Here is a 20,398-nt window from a genome sequence, read left to right as displayed (position 1 = left end):
AGCATCAGCCATATCATAAAGTGTTTTAAGAAACAATGGACTACCTCAGAGCTCTGTTGAAAGTGGAGACACTTTTATTTTATCCTTGGCATCTTGCAGTCACAGTCAAAGTTGCAGACAATTCTTTTAAAAGCTTTTGAACTTACTATTTTTTATCCTTAGTCAAGGGTATAATCCACTATTTGCAACAAAGTGGGCTTGGTTCAGCATTTTTGGTATGTATCATTTTTGTTTCCTACTTTCTCCTTTCCCTCTGGATAAGGGAGGGTTCTTTACAAACAAATATTATCAATTGCCCTTTCCTAATGGTCCTGCTGCTTTTGTCAACACTAGTCATGTAATTTGGAAATCGAAGGGTTCTTTACAACCAAATATTACCAATTTCTCCTTCCTAGTGGTCCTACTGCCTCTGTCACCATTAATCATGTAATTTGGATATCAAAGGATATTGTTCATGAAATTCATACATATTTACATATTGTATTGTATACATTGCAGACATGATGTGATAGAATATAGCATCAAATCCAAACAATCATGGAGATTGAGAAGGTTAACTATCATGACATAAAAAGTACAAAGGAAGAAAGCGCACCTGTGAATAACAGTCAGCAAATGCTTGGCCTAAGAGAGGTCGAGATTATGTCCCTACTACTACAACTCGTGTAGCCAAAGCCTCCAAAGGCACATCCAACCAAACAGTAATTCCTTGGCGCATGTAGTTCCTTTTGAGGAACAACACAAAACAAGGGAAAGCATTCACTCACTGGATCCAATACATGTTACTAAAAATAAAAGGGCTGCATCAATCCACCATATATATAGTAACAAAAATAGAAAGGCTGAATATGAAATCTGTAACAGAACAGAACATATTCCTAACCAATTTTGAGGGCGAACTACAGCACCACCTCCAGTGGCAATGACTAGACAATATATAGTAGATAACTGCTTCAGTACTTCACTCTGTCAACCAGACGCTAAAACCAATCAGTTCAACATTAGAAATTGTAGATTCTAGCTAACTGTGAATGCCATATTTAAGGATTCCGATAATTTGTGATACAGGAAAGCACCAAACAGAAAATAAAGTACTTGCTATTTTCTAAATCAACATGGAATTACTGACACCAAGACACAAGACAAAACAGAATCAATCCTCTTTCTATTTATACAAAGTAGTTGAGTGAAACAATTTAAGGATCTTCGCTAGATATGAACTGGCAGATTGCACAACAATGTAAACAACATAGAACACATTGGCTCGACAGTGCATAATTTAGAATCATATAGAATTTAGAGGATTGTACTATAAGAACTGTAAAATATTTGTAATCTAACTACCTCAGAATCTTTGAAGCCCTGTTCATTGCGCTCTTTGAAAATCTGTGCTACAGATGCACCGCCTGAGGCCTCCTCCACCAACTGATCACTGTAACAAATTTTATCTAGGGTGCGTGAAATTGGGGCAAATGACAAAGACACCACAATAATCAGAGAGGTGAAATGGTAATAGACACCTAAAGGTCTACAGGAAACATACCTGTCAGAAAAGTAATATTCTGGGCCTCTCAATAGTGGGAACTTGAAATATGATACATTGATCTTGAAGAACAAAGCCCCAAGGTGGCATGAGCAGCTTCAATGCTGGAGTTTGAATTTTCAAGGATGAGTGACAGTTGCATTTGTAAAGAAATTTCCAAAGGTTGGAAAGGACCTGTTCACTATGGATTAGCAATATCCCTTCCCAGCTTTTCAGGCATTTGCCATCTGTCTTAGCAGTTTCGACACTGTGTTGGCTTGTGAATAGGGGGACTCTGATTCTGCTGGTTGATCACATTTTCTCGCCAATATACCTCAAAAGAATCAGAGGGTCTCGAATGCTTAAAAGTGCATATTGCTTCTCTCATCTTTGGGGATTGGCAATCTATTAATTTCATATGGAAGTTCATGAGCTCAAGAGATTCAATGTGCATTGTTGAAACATGATAACATAATTGATAGTAATAGCAATTTGATACAGTAAGTCTCAAGAAAAATTTAAGAACACGACACTAGTCTTTTCTGTATATGAACATTTGGCCAACACCATGATGTTGGTATTATAGGTCTATGACTCTGTTATGACCTGTAATTGGAGCCTTTTTTGTTGTTGTTGCTTCTTTTTCAGGGGAAGTCCTTCCGAGCTCTTTTGTAAGGCCCTTCAAGCTGCTGGATGGTTGAGAATGAATATGCATGTACAAAATGCTTTATTTTCCTATGAATAGAAATGCGATTTTTGTTTCCTCGCCCTTCAAGCTGCTGGATGGTTGAGAATGAATATGCATGTACATAATGCTTTATTTTCCTATGAATAGAAATGCGATTTTTTTCCGAGGAAACAAAAATGATACACACCAGAAATGCTGAACCAAGCCCACTTTGTTGCAAGTAGTGGATTATACCCTTGACTAAGGATAAAAAATAGTAAGTTCAAAAGCTTTTAAAAGAATTGTTTGCAACTTTGACTGCGACTGCAAGATGCCAAGGATAAAATAAAAGTGTCACCACTTTCAACAGAGCTCTGAGGTAGTCCATTGTTTCTTAAAACACTTTATGATATTTACAAGAAAATTCTATATTTAATTTCTGGGAAAGAGGCATGGGCATTTCGTAAGACAGCAGGCTGTTAGAATCAGGTCTCAAGATAATGGAAAGCATGTCCGAATGTCCATATATACTGGCCCCAAATTTATGGTAAATGGTATCTGAATCTAGACCAATGCTGTTAGGCCACAGGACATACAACATTAAAGTTAAGGCCCTCAAAAATAACTTGGCATAAATGCAAAACAACCATAAAGCCTTGCTATTATGGCATAAACAAAAGTGATCACACAAAGCTGTGAAAATCAATTAAGCTGCGACAAGGCAGACAAAATTCATGCCTCTCTGCTCTTAGGTTGTTTCTGAAGCTGCCTTACTTTACAGGTTTGAAATCCCGAACCATTAAATGGTAGGAAAACCCTAAAATATCCCAGTTATGATTTCTACAACTGTAAATAAAGAGCAAAACACATAAATTTCCCTAAAAGATCGTACAACCCGCGCATCATGCGAACATAATAATATGAATGTAGTGCCTGAATTCTTATATCAGACTATGATACAAAATTGGTGTCTATACACTGGGAATGTCAAACTGGCCAACTGGGAGACATTGTTGCCTGAACAGTAAACTCTTGGACATCTTCCAAAATCAATATTCTAGAAACATCTTGGACATCTTCCAAAATCAATATTCTAGAAACATCAAATTGAATACTAAGATTGAACAATGAATCAACATAAACTCATAGACAACATAATATTCACTATGCTTCCAACACTACTGACCATGGTATTCATTCCCTTGCTTGTTAAAATATAACGGACATGGATCAATCCATACAAGATTTCTGCAGCCGACTCCAGCAATTCATTCTATTCTCCTAGCCTTACAATAATTCTGACTAATCAGCTAGCTCTGATGAATAACATCAACGTCATAAATTAAATATATATCACTTAAATATAATGTGTGGAATCAAAAAAATAAAAAAACCAAGTTAGTGGACTATGTGGGCCCTCGCATGAGAGCCAAGTGCCTCACCTGTCCGTCCTTTGTCTCCATTACATAGCATGCAATCCCTAACCATGCCACTTAACGTTGCATCAAAGCTAACATATGTGACTCAGTTCAGAAATCCAGCTGGAAGTGGCTACCAGCAGCTCGCTCTTCCTTATTCCTACCTCATCTTTTTACAGGAAAGTCTATCTCTGGGATCGGACCGATAGGAAGAACCACTTGAGGGAGAGAATCTATCATTAAAACTCGACTGGGATCTGACTGACAGGAAGAACAACCTGAGGGCTAGGCCTTGTGAAGCTTACTAGCCCCGAGTGGTTTTGATGTTCTCGTGGGTGCTAGGGGAGAACTTGTGAAGGCACTAGCTTGCAACCAAAAAGATGTACAGGAGCTATTACGACCACCAATGCTATGATGAGCCGGCCTAATCTAATTTTGCAGGAAGCAACAAATAGCGAGGATCCAGCCTGATAGTAGGACGAGGTAGACCAAGTTCAGCTAGCGAGGTCTAATTTCAGTATCAAGCACTGCCTGCGCATTCATCCCAGTTTGCATATTCATCTTAGGTTATTCCCGATAGATGTGGAGATTCGGCATCTGGAGGGTTCCTCTTGTTAACTTCAAAACAACTATGGGTAAGAACAAAGGTAACGAGTTGAAATTCCCTTCTAATTATATGTTCATGAATAAGTTTTCCCGAATCAGTTTTCCCTCTTGCAGAGCTAAGAGAGAAGCACAAGCATTGAATACAACAGGGAAAGTATACATGTCTAGCATAGCGTGCATTCTCCATGTTTCCAACATGTGGCCATGGTACTGTTTAAGTTGTGGAGGGTTCATCTCCTTAACTTCAAAACAACGACGGGTAAGAACACTGATGGGTAAGAACAACGGTAACAGGCTAAAATCCCCTTCTAATTATGTGTTCATGAATCAATTTTCTCTCTTGCAAAGCTAACAGACAAGCACATGCATTGAATACAATAGGGAAAGTATACCTGTCTAGCATAGCGTGCATTCTTCATGTTGCCATTCATGGCGTACATGCTCACAAGTTTGTTGTATAAAAGACTATTTTGGTGAAGCCTATTTCTGAGCATGTGGGCATGGTACTGTTTAAGTTGTTCGATGTTCTTGCAGGACTGGAAGGCGCCACGACATAAACATGCACTCATAGATGGCGGAACCTGTGAAATACAATTATAGATAGACGTGCTGTGCAACCGCCATGTGGTCTGTAATCTGCATAAATCCACGCGTACTTGAACGTGTGCCTGAAGTTGCCGCTCCACTGCAACCATAGCAAGCAACTCTGTAGGCAACTCAAACAAACTAATGTTAACATTAGTTCGGTAGTCCAAAACATTTAAAAAAAATGAACAGCCTAAAAACGAATAACCTATAGTCCAGCCTCTTCCGCCTCTTCCTAGTACAGCCTCAACGAATAACCTAACCTATAGTCCAGCCTCTTCCGCCTCTTCCTAATCCAGCGTCAACGAATAACCTATAGTCCAGCCTCTTCCGCCTCTTCCTAGTCCAGCCTCTTCCGCCTCAGGAAGAGGCCAAATAAGACTATCAAGTTCAATGACAGGGTAAATAAGCAACATGAAATAAGAAAGTTACCAACATCAAATAAGAAAGTTTAGAAAACAGAAGACGAAGTAATGCTAAATCACGAAAATAGAAGACGAAGTAATGCTAAATCACTAAAAACCGATTACTATAGTCCCATGCCGAAGTAATGCTAAATCACTAAAAACCGATTACTATAGTCCCATGCCATTGCCAGATGGCGAGGACTAATAAGCACATAAAATCATTTTACATTCGCCATTGTCACGTAGATATTCATCTAGGGAAGTATGAAGTATTTTACTGTGCGAAGTAAAGTAAAATTATTCTTCAAAAGAGATTGAGCAATGGCACGAAGTTGGAAATCAAAGAACTGTAAGAAATCAATTTTTCGGAGCCCTAACGCAGCTTGTATCGGGTGTAGGGTGTATTTCTAGGTTTCTCAGCGCTGGTTACTGGAAGAGCTTCGACTAACCTTATTAAAACGATTAAAATTAAACTAATAACTATTATTATTAAATATTTACTAAGAGAACTCACTCGTTACTGAGCCTTGACTCTCTTCTGCGCCCCGATGAGCAACCTGCTATCCTAGCAATCACAACACACTGAAGTTTTAGGATGTAGAGGAGCGTGCAGCATTTGAAATATGTATCTGTGCCTACAACCATCTAACATATATAGATAAGAGAAAACATTGAATGGCTGTTTACTTAATTTCATCGTTAGTTTGATGGGTAATGGAGTCGGGTAATTAGTATTAATGCGGAGCCAAGTCCGACTGGAACTGTGTATCACATGGGTCATTATTACAGGCCCGGGAGGATCCAGTCTGACCATCTCAAGGAATTCTTTTTTCATAATAAAAATAATGTGTGTACTTATAATGATATCTTTAATACTCTGCAGAGTATACAAATGCACATACTACATTGCAGGATACTCTCATATTTATTTTTTCATGATGGGTGGATATGATGATTATTTTTTAAGCAAATGTTAAATTATTATGGAAGGATGTTTATTAACATTTGTCAGAATATAATGAAAACATTTTCAAAAGAATAAGATTTAAAATTTGTTAGAGAAATAATAAGTTTCTAAATAGCATCAACTATTTTTAAGAAATTAAAAATATCTCATATCATTGAAATATTTTCAAAATATTACATATAATATAAACATTTTGAAGTGACCGAAGAAAAAAAAAAAAAACATTTTGGAAAAATAAAAAATATTTATATAAATGATCAAAATGAAAACATTTACAGAAACACTCAGAGACAATACTAGCAGCTCTTAACTCAGCTTCAGTCATCACAAGAGCACAATAAATAAACCCAGACACGTAACAATGAACACCCCATTCACTATATAAAAAATCTTGAAAACAAGAAGAAACATAGCCTCGAAATAGCAAAGCCCTGAAACTTTCCAAGAACCTAAAAAATGTATTGGAAAGGTGGAGGAGACAAAGCATGAATTCACACATAAAACACGAGCCGCTGCTCTTTTATTGATCATACAAAATATGATGCTTACAATGAACCCAGTTACTTGTCTAAAATATCTTGACATGCAACCACACACTCAAAGTTGTCTATCACTTCACTTCACTTGACTCAACACTCAACACTCACCACTCAATCACTCAGTTAACTAACTCTCTAGGTTTAGCTAACTCCTCATGCAAGAGTAATTATGTTATTTTAACACTCCCCTTAATTATGACCGCTAGACTAAAACATGACTCATGACAACTCAAACATGCTTGCTAGTCTATGTCTCAGCGAGGTTCACAACACCCAAGTTTCTTCTTTGAAACTCAAAAACATCTTGTGCTAATGACTTAGTAAATATATCAGCCAATTGATCACTAGATTTACAAAGCTTCAAGTGAACTTCTCCATTGCTTACAATTTCTCTAATAAAGTGATATCTAGTATCAATATGCTTACTCTTCTGATAAAACACACTATTTTTGGATAGTGCAATCACTGAGGTGTTGTCACAATTTATTGTTGTTGATCTTTGTTGTTTTTGCTTGAGTCCATCAAATAATCTTCTTAATCACACTGCTTGACATGCTGCTGATGTTGCTGCTACATATTCTTCTTCTGCTCACGAAAGTGTCACAATGGGCTGCTTCTTAGATGCCCATGAAATCACACCTAAACCAAGATCGAACACTTAACAAAAAGTGCTCTTCTTATCATCCAAATTTCCTGCAAAATCACTATTTGTATATCCAATCAAATCTTCCTTTTCTGTGCTTGCATACATTATGCCACAATTTCTAGTTCCTGCTATGTATCTTAGAATTCTTTTTCCTGCACTCCAATGTGTGTCTTTTGGAGTCTCCATAAATCTGGAAATCAAATTCACTCCTTACATGATATCCGGTTTTGTAGCTGTGAGATACATGAGGCTACCAACCAATCTTTTAAATAGAGTTGGATTGATAGCGGATCCGTCATCATCCTTGTTTAACTTTGTACCTGTTGCAATTGGTTTAGGGACATGTTTGCAATTTTCCATCGTGAATCTTTGCAACAAATCTTTGACATATTTATTTTAACAAATAAAAATCATTTTTCATATTGTTCAACTTCTATGCCAAGAAAATATTTCATGAGACCAAGATATGTCATCTCAAATTCTTTCATCATGGCTGCTTTAAATTCATCTATCTCAAAATCACCTGTAAAAATCATGTCATCAACATATAAGAAAACAATTAAAATCTGTCCATGCTCATTTACCTTTGTGTATAAGGTAGGCTCAATGTTGCTTCTGCAAAATCCATTTTTAATCATGTAGTTGTCAATTCTACTATACCAAGCTCTAGGCACTTGCTTCAGTCCATAGAGCGCTTTCTTCAACCTGTAAACTTTCTCTTCATTACTCTCAACTTCATATCCTGGAGGCTGTTGCACATAAATTTCTTTTTATAAATTTCCATTCAAGAAGGCTGATTTCACATCCAATAGTTTCCACTTGTCCTGAGTTGTTGTGGCTAGAACTGCTCTTACAGTATCCAATCTAGCTACCGAAGCAAACATTTCTCCAAATCTATTCCTTGTTGCTGCGAGAATCCTTTTGCTACAAGTCTGGCTTTAAGTATGTCAATTTCACCTTTCTCATTCAACTTTGTCTTGTACATGCACTTTACACCAAGAGATTTTTGTCCTTTGGTAAATCAGCCAAATCCCATGTATCATTCTTTTCAATAGCTTCAATTTCTTCATCCATGGCTTGCACCCAATTTTCATCTCTGATTGCTTCTTCAAACGAAGAAGGTTGGAATGAAAACAATGCAAAATTTGAACTAACATCCAAATCATCATAAATATCTTTCAAACTTCTCATCTTTCTCTTACCATTGCTTGATTCATCACTTGATTGATTGCTAGGAGAACCTTGATTGTTGATCTGGTTGAAATCCATGCTGCTTTGAAAATCTTGGAGTCCTTGTTGGTGTGTCTCTGTTTGGTGTCTTCACCTGTGATTCTTGCTGCTCCTTTTCTGCTACATCATCTTCTTCCATCAGTGGCACTGGTGCATCAACTGTTTTGTATACAGTTCCATTCCATGACTCTTGTTCTTTGAACACAACATCTCTACTAATTATGGTCTTCTTTGTGACAGGGTTATACAGTTTGTAAGCTTTTGATTTCTCACTATAACCAGTGAATATGCATTTTTCACTTTTATCATCCAATTTGCCTCTTTGCTCCTTAGGCACATGTGAATAAGATACACATCCAAATACTCTGAGATGAGATACGCTGCAATAAATACCTGACCATGCTGCTTGTTCCAGTACTCTTTTCATCACACTCTTTGTAGGAGATCTGTTGATCACATAAATAGCACATGCAACTGCTTCTACCCAATACTCATTAGACAAGTTTTTGCCTTTCAACATGCTTCTTACCATGTTCATAATTGTCATGTTCTTTCTCTCTGCTACACCATTCTGCTGTGGTGTGTACCTAGTTGTAAACTATCTTCTGATTCCATGTTGTTTGCAGTAATCATGGAATGCCTTTGAATCATATTCTCCACCACGATTTGACCTCAATACCTTGATTTTTCAATCACTTTGTTTCTCTACTAAGGCTTTGAATTCCTTGAACTTTGCAAAAGTTTCAAACTTTTGCTTCAAGAAGTAAACCTAAGTCTTTCTGTTGTAGTCATCAATGAAAGTGAGGAAGTAAAACTTCCACCAATCGACTATGTCCTCATAGGTTGACACAAGTCAATATGCACTAGCTTAAGAGGTTGCGTTGCTCTATATGCAACTCCTTTGGAAAACTTTCACGATATTGCTTTCCCAAGATGAAACACTCACAAGTACTAGCACGTTCTTTGATGGGAGGTAATCCTCTGACCATCTATTTCTGCTGCAACAATCTTAAACTAGAAAAGTGCAAGTATCCAAATCGAAAGTGCCATAACCAATAATCATCAGAACATGCAACTGTAAAAAAACTCACCTGATCACTGTAATTCATAATTAGAGGAAAGAGTCTATTGCTCTTCATCTGCACCTTTGCTATAAGCTTCTTGCTTGGGGGCTTGTCATATATAAGACATTCTTGACCTTGAAAGATAACTCTGTTTCATTTCTGTGTCAACTGACCAACACTTAACAAATTATGTTTGAGACTAGGAACATAATATACCTCTGAGATTGTCTTCAACTCCCCCTTTTTGGTCAGAATGTTGACCACTCATTTGCCATCTACTTCCACAGTCTTGTCAGTCCCCAATTTTACCTCTATTTGCATAGATTGATCAAAATTTGCAACCAAATCCTTGTTTCCTGTCATGTGGTTATTGCAACCACTGTCTAACAACCACACACTAGCAAAAGGTTCATGCATGGTATGGCAAGCTAGGAACATGGAGTTAGTACTCTCTGTAGTGACATTAGCTCTTTGGTTCCCTTGATAAAATATCTTTTTCCTGCAACCACGAGCATAATGACCAAATTTATTGCAATAATAACATCTCACCTTTGATTATTGTTGAAGCTTTTGTAGTTGCTTCCAATTTCATGTTCATGCTCTTCTCAGCCATCTTTGTGACCACCATATATTCCGCTTCGTTATCTACATCTTGTTCTACTCTGGCTTGACCTTTGTCTCTTGAAATAGAAACCTGACCTTTGAAAGTGGTCTCTAAAGTGGAATCATTATTTCTGTCTATCCTTGTCTCATGCGATAGAAGTGATCCCATCAGCTCATCAACTGTCAATGATGCCAAATCCTTGACATCTTCTATCACTGCTACCACAACATCAAATTTGGTAGACAAATATCTTAGGATCTTGCCAACAACTGTTTTATCTTTAATGTCTTCAGCATAAATCTTTAACTGATTTACGAAAGTTATGACCCAATTCATGAAAGAATCGATGTCCTCTATCTCCTTCATCTGCAGACTTTCAAAATCTCTCCTAGTATTCTGCAACTTAACAATATTGATTTTGACCATACTTGTATAGTTTGTCGCCAAGGTATCCCATGCTACTTTTGCTGAAGACGTGATCATAATCTTCTGGAACACTGCTCGGTCTACTCTTTATTGGATAAGCTGCAATGCTTGTGCATTCTTCTTCTTGTTTTTCTTCCATTGTTCCTTCTCTGTACTACTGAGAGCTTGTTCTTCTGCTTCATTTTAGGTCCCAAAAACCCAAACTGGGCATAATCCCAAACATCATGTGCCTGCAACGTGGTCGCCATCTTAATGGCCCACACACCATAATTTTCCCTGTAAATGGTGGGAATTGAGACTGAAAATTTGAGAAAGCCATCTTTCTCTATAAAAATCCTCTTCGAAAAAACCTTATAAGCTTTGTAAAGCTTCGTTTTCAAAACAAAATCTCTCTTCAAAAATTTCCTTTTTAAAAAAATTCTTTATAATCACTTTTTCAAAAATTCCTATGATAAAACCACGATAGAAAATTGTACCCACTTGGCTTTACGAGTTTAGAAAAGATTACGTGACTTTTAAAGCCTACGTGACTATGCCTTTCGACTTTCAAACGGGTTGACTCCGTATTGAGTTGCGGCAAACACTGACTGCTCTGCTAAGTGGCCGCTTGTTTGTTGATTACTCAATTTCCCGATGGGTGTTCAAGGCAGCTGCAGTTGCTTCTTCAAGAAACTCCGTCTATTCTGTTTACAGACCAAACGAGCTCAGCTACAACGGTTGAGGAACTTCCTACTGTCTTATTACTCGCACATGCATGGTGAATTTGTAGAATTTCTTTCTCAAACCTTTCTCTCATACCAATTTGTTGGAAAGATGGAGGAGACAAAGCATGAATTCACACTAAAACACCAGCCGCTGCTCTTCTCTTGATCACACAAAACATGATGTTTACAATGAATCCAATGAAGGGTATTTATCCTTTTCCAACTAGCTACTTGCTATAAATTTTTTGATGCAATCACGCATTCAAAGTTATCTATCACTTAACTTGACTCAACACTCAATCACTTAATTAACTGACTTTAGATAATTAGCTATTTCCTCATGCAAGAATAATTATCTTATTTTAACAACTTCCCTAACTACTTCCCTAACTACTGAAAGAGCTTACTTGTAAAACTTAACTTAAGCCTGTATGCAGTGTTGTACCATCAATACTATGAGGATAATCTTAATTCAATATTATACTGTACAACAGGGAAAATATTGGGGAGCTATAAGTTCATTAGACTGATGTGAATTACTGTGGCAGCTGATTTACATTCAAATTTTTTCTCGGGGAATGATAAAATTCTTAAAATGTATATGGTTATTGATCTTAAGTGAAGAGTAATCTGTTTTTGTAAGCCAAGGTGAAGGACCTATTGAGAATTTATGAATTCTTGATGATGTGCTATTGCCGATTGTTTAGGGATAATAGTGTCTACTAGTGAATCAAGTGTTCTAATGTTAATAGGGAATAATACTCTTTGCCAACTTTTCATAAAAAATGTTTGGGCTTATCGCAATGATTTTTGCATATATATATATGCGTTTCAGACGTGTATGGTATGGATTCTTTTGGACATGAGATGCAAGCCGTTCTTTTTCAACAATAATATCATGGTACGACATGAAGCAAGAATTAGTGCATTGCTAGCAGTGTCAAAAATTTGGCATGAATTGGGACCGATAAATAAGTCTTAGCTTCTCTACCATTAGAGTACACGGCATATTCTTGGAATTTAGTAGCTTTCTTACACCCAATATGGACCAATTCGACAATTACCCCGAAACAATGAAGAGAATTTAGGCATGACTGGCATGTGCCACTCATGTCTAAACGGTTGCAGATGGAAGACCTCAAAAAGGTTGCTGCAAACACAATCTGAAGGAGTAAAGAGTAGTAAAATAGTGCCTTGGTTAGTAAAAACATGAATATTATCTACGAACTTCTATGGATATTTAGCTGTGAATTTCATCACAATATACCTTGAAATGTTATATTGTGACATGAGGTTATACTCTTAAAATGTTATCCATAGTGACACGAGGTTATGCTCTACTATGTATGTCCATTTATACTCTATTATGTGTTGTTTACTTATGATTAAGGTTTGACTCAAATGAATGGAGAATATAAGAGACTCATTTTTTAAAGAAATCATTTGATTAGATACAAATATGATTACAAGATTACCAGGGCTAGTTTACTGTTTTTTAAGAGTCAAAGCAATTGAACTAACCAATTATAATTATAATTTGGCGTTGTATATTGATGTCACAAATTTATTTTGATTAGGTAAAAAATTTAAAAAATCCATAATGTTGGAGTGTTTGAAGCTTTTTTTTAGGGTAGAAATAAATTCAACACCATCAAAAATCTTTGGGATACCCAAAATCTTAAAGTTTAATAGTTGTAACTAGATTTTCAAAAATTCAATCTTGTCAGAATTTCTACTATTTTCTAAACTAATAATTTCTATTATTTTCCTGACTAATTTGTACCCTATAATTACACTTTTTAATTTGACCTATTTTTAAAACACCAAGTACTATAACTTAGAAATGAGTACTATAATATTATATTTACTATAATTTATGAACCACTACTATAATATTATTTTTCTTTTGATAGATTTTGATATCTCACTTTTTTTTTTCTTTTTTCAGGAATAATAAACCTTCACAATAAGAATGAAAACCCTTTCTTCTTTGCAACTTAGATTTTGATAGGTTAGGGATTTTTTCAAGCCCCAATTCCCCCTACATTATTAGAAAAGGAATGGAAGGCTTAGTTTTTGGAAGAAAACATATATATAATGGAACAACACTGAAAACAATGTTTTTTCTGTTGTTTTCATTTCTGAGTCCACGAAATTGTTTCTCGAGATGGTTTCTTGAAACAGTTTTCTAAGAAACGTGATTCCATTTCTCCCTAAATGAGAGAGTGCGAGTATGTTTGATTTGTAGGTGCAAAAGCCAAAATGAGTTCAGAATTCAGGAAACGTCCAAGTTAGATGATGAACAAAGACAAAGACAAAAGCTCTATTAATATAAAATAAGGAATAGGAAAATATTTAGAAAATATCATCAACTGTAAAACTAAATGAGAGGGTCGGAGAGACAGTTTATACTTGTAACTTTCGCTCTAGAATTTCATGTGATATACCTGTACAAACGGATACATATATCATATATATATTCCTCCACTTCTTTTTTTAAAGCAAATTCAAAATAATAAATGGGAAACTTGATAAATTAGATAAACTGAATCTAACAATTATGGCACAATCTCTTTAACCATATCAATCAGAATTACACATATTTGTATGATTACATTCTTGTTAGGGTTATCACAACAAACTCTTAAGAAATAGGATCTAAGTCCTAAATAAAACAAAATCAAAACAACCAACAACCATTTTCTCCATTATTTCCAAGTCTCCCCTTAATGGAGAAATGATTTATTTTCACACCTAATATCTCCCTAAACAATTTAAATTTGATCTTCCAAAAGGTTTAGTGAAAATATCAGCAACATTTTCACAAGTATTACAATACATTAAAGTAGTATCTTTACACTGTATCTTCTCTCTAACAAAATGAAATTGAGCACCAACATGTTTTGTTACTACATGATAAATGATTTTTTGCCAACTTGGTCGAGCTCTAGTTATCACATTTGATCATTGCAGGCTTCTTTTTTTCTTCTCCAACATATTGAAGAACTCTCCTCAACTAAACAACCTCACAAATTGTTGCACATAAAGCTATATACTCTACCTCAATGGATGACCTTTTTCATGACATTTTTCTCATTAGCTTTTAATTAAAATCCAACATTTTTTTTTAAAAACTTGAGTTTAAGTTGTTTAATATGTAGAATTTGAGTGCCTCAGGGGTTTTTGAGGTTGTTGAATCCATATATGCATTGAGAAATTCATGTTAAACAACAAACAATCACATTCTTTCTTGAAATTATTTTGTTGGATTCTGGTAAAAAAAAATATTTCGTCTATAAGTTAAATTACGATGTAGTCTAACTAGACAAAATGGCCATTTTCTTGACATTTTTTCTCTTTAATTTTTAAGCAAAATATGGCAAAAATTTTTAAAAACTTGAGTTTAAGTTGTTTAATATGTAGAATCCAAGTGCTTCAAGGGGTTTTGAAGGTGTTGAATCCATATATGCATTCAGAAATGCATTTTAAACAACAAAAAATCACATTCTTTCTTGAAATTGTTTTGCAGGATTCCCGTGAAAAAATCTATTTCGTCTATGAGTTATACTATGCCTTAAAAAATGGCGTAGTCTATCTTATAGATGAAATGACCTTTCCATGACATTTTTCTAGTTCATTTTTAACCAAAATCTCGTAGAGATTTTTAAAAAATTGAGTTTATTATCTTTTAAACAAAATCCGACAACGATTTTTAAAAACTTGAGTTTAAGTTGTTTAATATGTAGAATTCAAAAGTCTCAGAGGTTTTTGAGGGTGTTGAATCCATATATGCATTCAAAAATACATTTTAAACAAGAAAAAATCACATTCTTTCTTGAAATTGCTTTATCATTATTTATTAAAATTAAAGCCATGTGTTAGTACTTTCAAGATATATATATATATATATATATATATATATATGCACTTTTATGTTATAAATTATACAAAGTTGTAAAGTGTATTAATTGTAATTAATTTTTTTCTTATTAGTCTCTCTTAATGCAAAATTATAACAATTCATTTGTTCTTTAATTATCATTAATTTAGCTTTGATTTATACAAAATGTAATTTAGTCATTTTACCTTTATAAAACCTTTTCCATTCCCCTTTGCAATTTCCCTAGCCATAATAAACCAAATGAACACCCACATTATGATGTCTTGCCCAACATTCAGCTTGGAATAAGTGTCCTGTGACCTTGGTTATTATTTTTCCTTTATTAACCTTATTTACTTGGAATTTTGACCATGTTTGTTACAGAACCCTCCTTCTTGGGGGAACACCTTTCTCGGTGTTTAATGACACCTACAACCAGCAAGACGACTGAAAAGAAAATCCATACTACCCATGGAGCTTTATACCTTAGCTCGATGTAGTATTTATAATGATCAACAAGCAACTAACATGACACACATAACAACATGAACACCATAATGACATGACATCCATACCGCTTATTGGAACTTTATAACATATCTCATGGTGGTACTTACATCCATATACATATATACATATACCAAAACGTTCACTCAACCAACGAATAGAGAAGGATACATAACCATCTAATCTGCCATCTCCCATGTAGCTTCATTGGGCCCAAAGTTCTTCCACTGCACTTTAATTTGCTCGATTGCTCGATTTCGTAGCATGAACATCTTTCTCTGCAAAATACACTAAGGTTCTTGATGGAATTCTCCTTTTGGATCCACCTGCAATACAAACCTGTCAATCACATGATCAATGTCTTAAACATATTTCTTAAGCAATGACACATCAAAAACATCATAGACTTTCACTATCAGAGGAAGCACAAGTCGATATGCTACTGGTCCAATAATTTCAAGAATCTTGAAAGGTCCACAAAACTTAGGTGCTAGCTTGGCACATGATCCAATCCTCAAGGAGATCTTCTTGGGATTGATGCACAAGTACACCTATTCCCCAATCTAAAACTCCTTAGACAACTTGTTATGATCTTCATAAATTTTCTTCCTATCTCGTGTTGCCTTTTGATTCTTCTTGATTAACTGCATTTCATGTTCCATCTCTGCCAACATGTTTGGTCCTATCAACACACTATTCACTAGATCACACCAACTAATGGGAGTATTACAACTTTATCCATACAATGCCTCAAATGGAATCATCCTAAGAGACTCATGATACTCATTTTTGTAAGGAAACTCAACCAACGGAAGGTACTCCCCCCATCTCCTTTACTGATGGGTCACATACATCCTCAACATGTCCTCCAATATCGTGTTGACCCTCTCTATATATCCATATGTCTGCAGATGATAAGTTGTGCTAAAGGCCAAATATGTCCCCATACCTCTAAACAACTCCTTCCAAAACTTGGAAATGAACATAGCATCCATGTCTGACACAATTTTCCTTGGAACACCATGCAACCTCACTACATCTGTGATTGAAACCTGTGCTACATCATTAGCTGAATAAGTATACTTCATTGGAATGAAGTGCAATACCTTTGTTAACTTGTCTACTACAACCATGATGGAATCATGTTATCTAGATGTCCTCATCAAACCTATGATGAAGTCCATGGAAATGACCTCCCATTTCCACTCTGGAATCATAATTTACTGTAGTAGTCTACCTAGATGCTTACACTCTGCCTTTACCTACTGATAATCCAAGCACCTAGCCGCAATTGTCTAGATGTCCTCATCAAACCTATGATGAAGTCCATGGAAATGACCTCCCATTTCCACTCTGGAATCATAATTTACTGTAGTAGTCTACCTAGATGCTTACACTCTGCCTTTACCTACTGATAATCCAAGCACCTAGCCACAAATTCTGCCACTTCTTTCTTCAAATTTGGCCAACAATAAAAATTCTTCATTGTTGTCAATGTTTTCTAATATTCTAGGTGACCTGAATATGGTTTAGCATGAAATTCCCTCAAGATAACCTTCTTGAGCTCACTGTTGTCTGGCACATATATCCTGTCTCTAAATATAACCAAACCATTCACTGTGAGATGATATTCCACATCCTGATCACCTGTACCCTACTATAACATGTTTCTAAGCTCCATGTATCTGTCATCTTATTGTCTTGCCTATAGGATCCGATCCTATAAATCTATCCCATAAGGAATCATAACTGCTATATGATTTACCTGTACTCTCCCGCGAAGAGCATCTGCAACCATGTTCTCTTTACCTTTGATGTACCTAATATCGAAGTCAGACTCACTGATCTTGGCCAAACATATAGATTTCCTGGAATTCAGATTCAGTTGATCGAATAAATACCTCAATCCATTGTGATCACTCATCAATACAAATCTCCTACTAAGAAGATAGTGCCTCCACATCTTTAATGTATGAATGATCACTGCCAACTCAAGATCATGTGTCAGATAGTTCTGCTTATGCTCATTCAGTTTCCTTCACTCATAGCATATAACCTTTCCATCTTACATAAGAACCCCACCAAGTCCTCTCTCACAAGAATATGTACATACCACAAATTCTTTGTCCGGATATGCAATCTTTAACACTGGAGCATTTTTCAACAACTGCTTCAATTGCTCAAAACTTGTTGCACATTCTTCTATCCATTCAAATTTCTTACCTTGCCTCTGTAGTGACATAATAGGATATGCAATTCGAGAGAAGTTCCTGATGAGCCTCCTATAATAGCCTACTAACACCATAAATGATATCACATCTTCCACATTTCTAGGAGCTTCCCACTCCATGATATCTCTTATCTTCTAGGGATCCATAGTTATAACTTCCTTGGAGACCACATGCCCCAAGTAATGTACCTTTGTCTAATATAAACTTCATTTAAGGAGCTTAGCATACAACTGATGCTCTCTCAGCAATCTAAAAACTATTGTTAAATGTTCAGCATGTTGTTCCTCATTATTAGAATATATCAATATATCATCAATAAACACAATAACAAACTTGTCCAAATAAGGATGAAACACACTGTTCATCAAGCACATAAAAGTAATTGGATCATTCATCAAACCAAATGGAACTACAAAAGACTCATAATTCCCATACCTGGTTTGGAAAGCAGTCTTATATATGTCTTCTTCTTTAATGCATACCTGATGATATCTGGATCTCAGATCGATTTTCAAGAACAATGCTTCTCCCTTCAACTTATCAAACAAGTCATTAATCCTTGGCAACAAATACTTGTTTTTGATAATCACCTTGTTCAACTTCCTATAATAAATTTACAACCTGAGTGTACCATCCTTCTTCTTCACAAACAATATCAGTGCACCCAAGGCAATACACTTGGCCGAATGCATCCTTTTTCAAGCCTTTCCTTCAACTTGGCTTCAACTCTACTAACTCTAGAGTGCTCATCTTGTAAGGTGCCTTTGGTGTTTGTGCTACCCGTGGTACCAATTCAATATAAAAGTCCACTTCCCTGTGAGACGACAACTCTAAAATCTCTGCTGGAAACACATCCTAAAATTGCCGCAAGATTGGGTACCTGCTCAATACCTTCGCATCCTCAACATCCTTACCTTTATCACTAGAAATATGCATTGCAAATAACACACCCTTTTCTGCTACTACACTTTGCCTACATAGTTTTCACTATCCTAAATGATGTTTCTTTCTTCTTACCCTACAAGATTCTCTATTTTTCATTGTCATCCAAGAACTCAATGGATTCGTAATAACAATCCACCTTAGTCCTATGAAGATACAACTATTCCATACCCAAAAGCATACTATATGATCCCAACAATAATACATTCAAATGTGTGGATGTAGGTATGCCATTCAACTTAAATGCACAATCTCTTACTCAATGATGAACTCTCTTCTTTGTACCTGTAGCCAACTGCACTAACCATGATTCTTCATGCACTTTTTTATTCAAACCACACTTATCCACCAAGTTAGGGTTAACATAACTATAATTAGATCCAGGGTCAGTCAAAATAGAAACAACTAGATCACAAAGCTTACTATCCATCTCGATAATAGATGCCTAGTGATCTTCTTGCATGTTATCGAATGTTGCATCGATAAGAGGAATTCTCTGCCCAACATCCCCAAAAATTTTCACCTCATGTGCACTGTAGATCTGAGGTCTGCCACCCTGATACTGTGGACAATCTCTGTTGAGATTCTCTTTGCCACATATCAAATACTGCAATGATCCCATACCATCACCTCTATTTTGATGCCCTCTAGGATATGACCCATGTCCCCGTCTAACTGCGTTGAACTTCTTGTAAGGTGGAACCGTCTCTCTCTCACATGCATCTTGAGATCTTGTTATTTTTGGCTTCCATTTACCTTTAGATTTGTCTTTCCCTTTCCAAGCTGGCTGCGATTATGTCTTATGCTTCGATTGTTCATAACAGTGCTTCTGTTTCCTAATAACTTCCTCAAGCGAGTGAGGCTCTTCATACTCAATTTGATATTTAAATGCTAATGGAAATCCACTAAAAAATATTTGAACCTTAGATTTTTTGGTCATATACACTTCATCTGTTATCGATCCCGTCTTTAGCTCATAGAATTTGTTAGATTTGTTGTTGTTGTACCTTCTACTTGTACTTCTTCCTGAAAAGTATCTTGAATTCATGCCAACTCAACTCTTCTGTCCTAATGTATCTAACCCGCTTCACATTTTCCCACTAGATGTTTACTTTCCCTTTGAGACTGAAGATAACTATTCTAGCCTTCACATTCTTTGTGTACTCATGCAACTCAAAGAACTTCCTCATTCCAAGTAACCATGCTCCTACATCTTCCAAATTATTCAGCTCTCCATCAAAATTAGGTGTCTTTTCTTTCTTGAACTCATCTTGCAAGTATCCACTATCTTTTCTCGGAAAGAAAAATTGTAATTTTCATTAACTAGAAAATTACATGTTGTAAATGCCCTCGGCATATGTTGTAAAGTGACCGTGGTCATTTGTGAAATGTTGCAGAACTGATAAAAAACTTACAAAAAACCCTGATCGGGTATACTGATACAGCTCATATA

The sequence above is a fragment of the Pinus tabuliformis genome, chromosome 8, assembly GCF_031772625.1.
Source record: "Pinus tabuliformis cultivar Carrire ecotype Pingquan chromosome 8, CPIR1, whole genome shotgun sequence".
Lineage (NCBI taxonomy): Eukaryota > Viridiplantae > Streptophyta > Pinopsida > Pinales > Pinaceae > Pinus > Pinus tabuliformis.
This window is presented reverse-complemented; position numbering follows the sequence as displayed.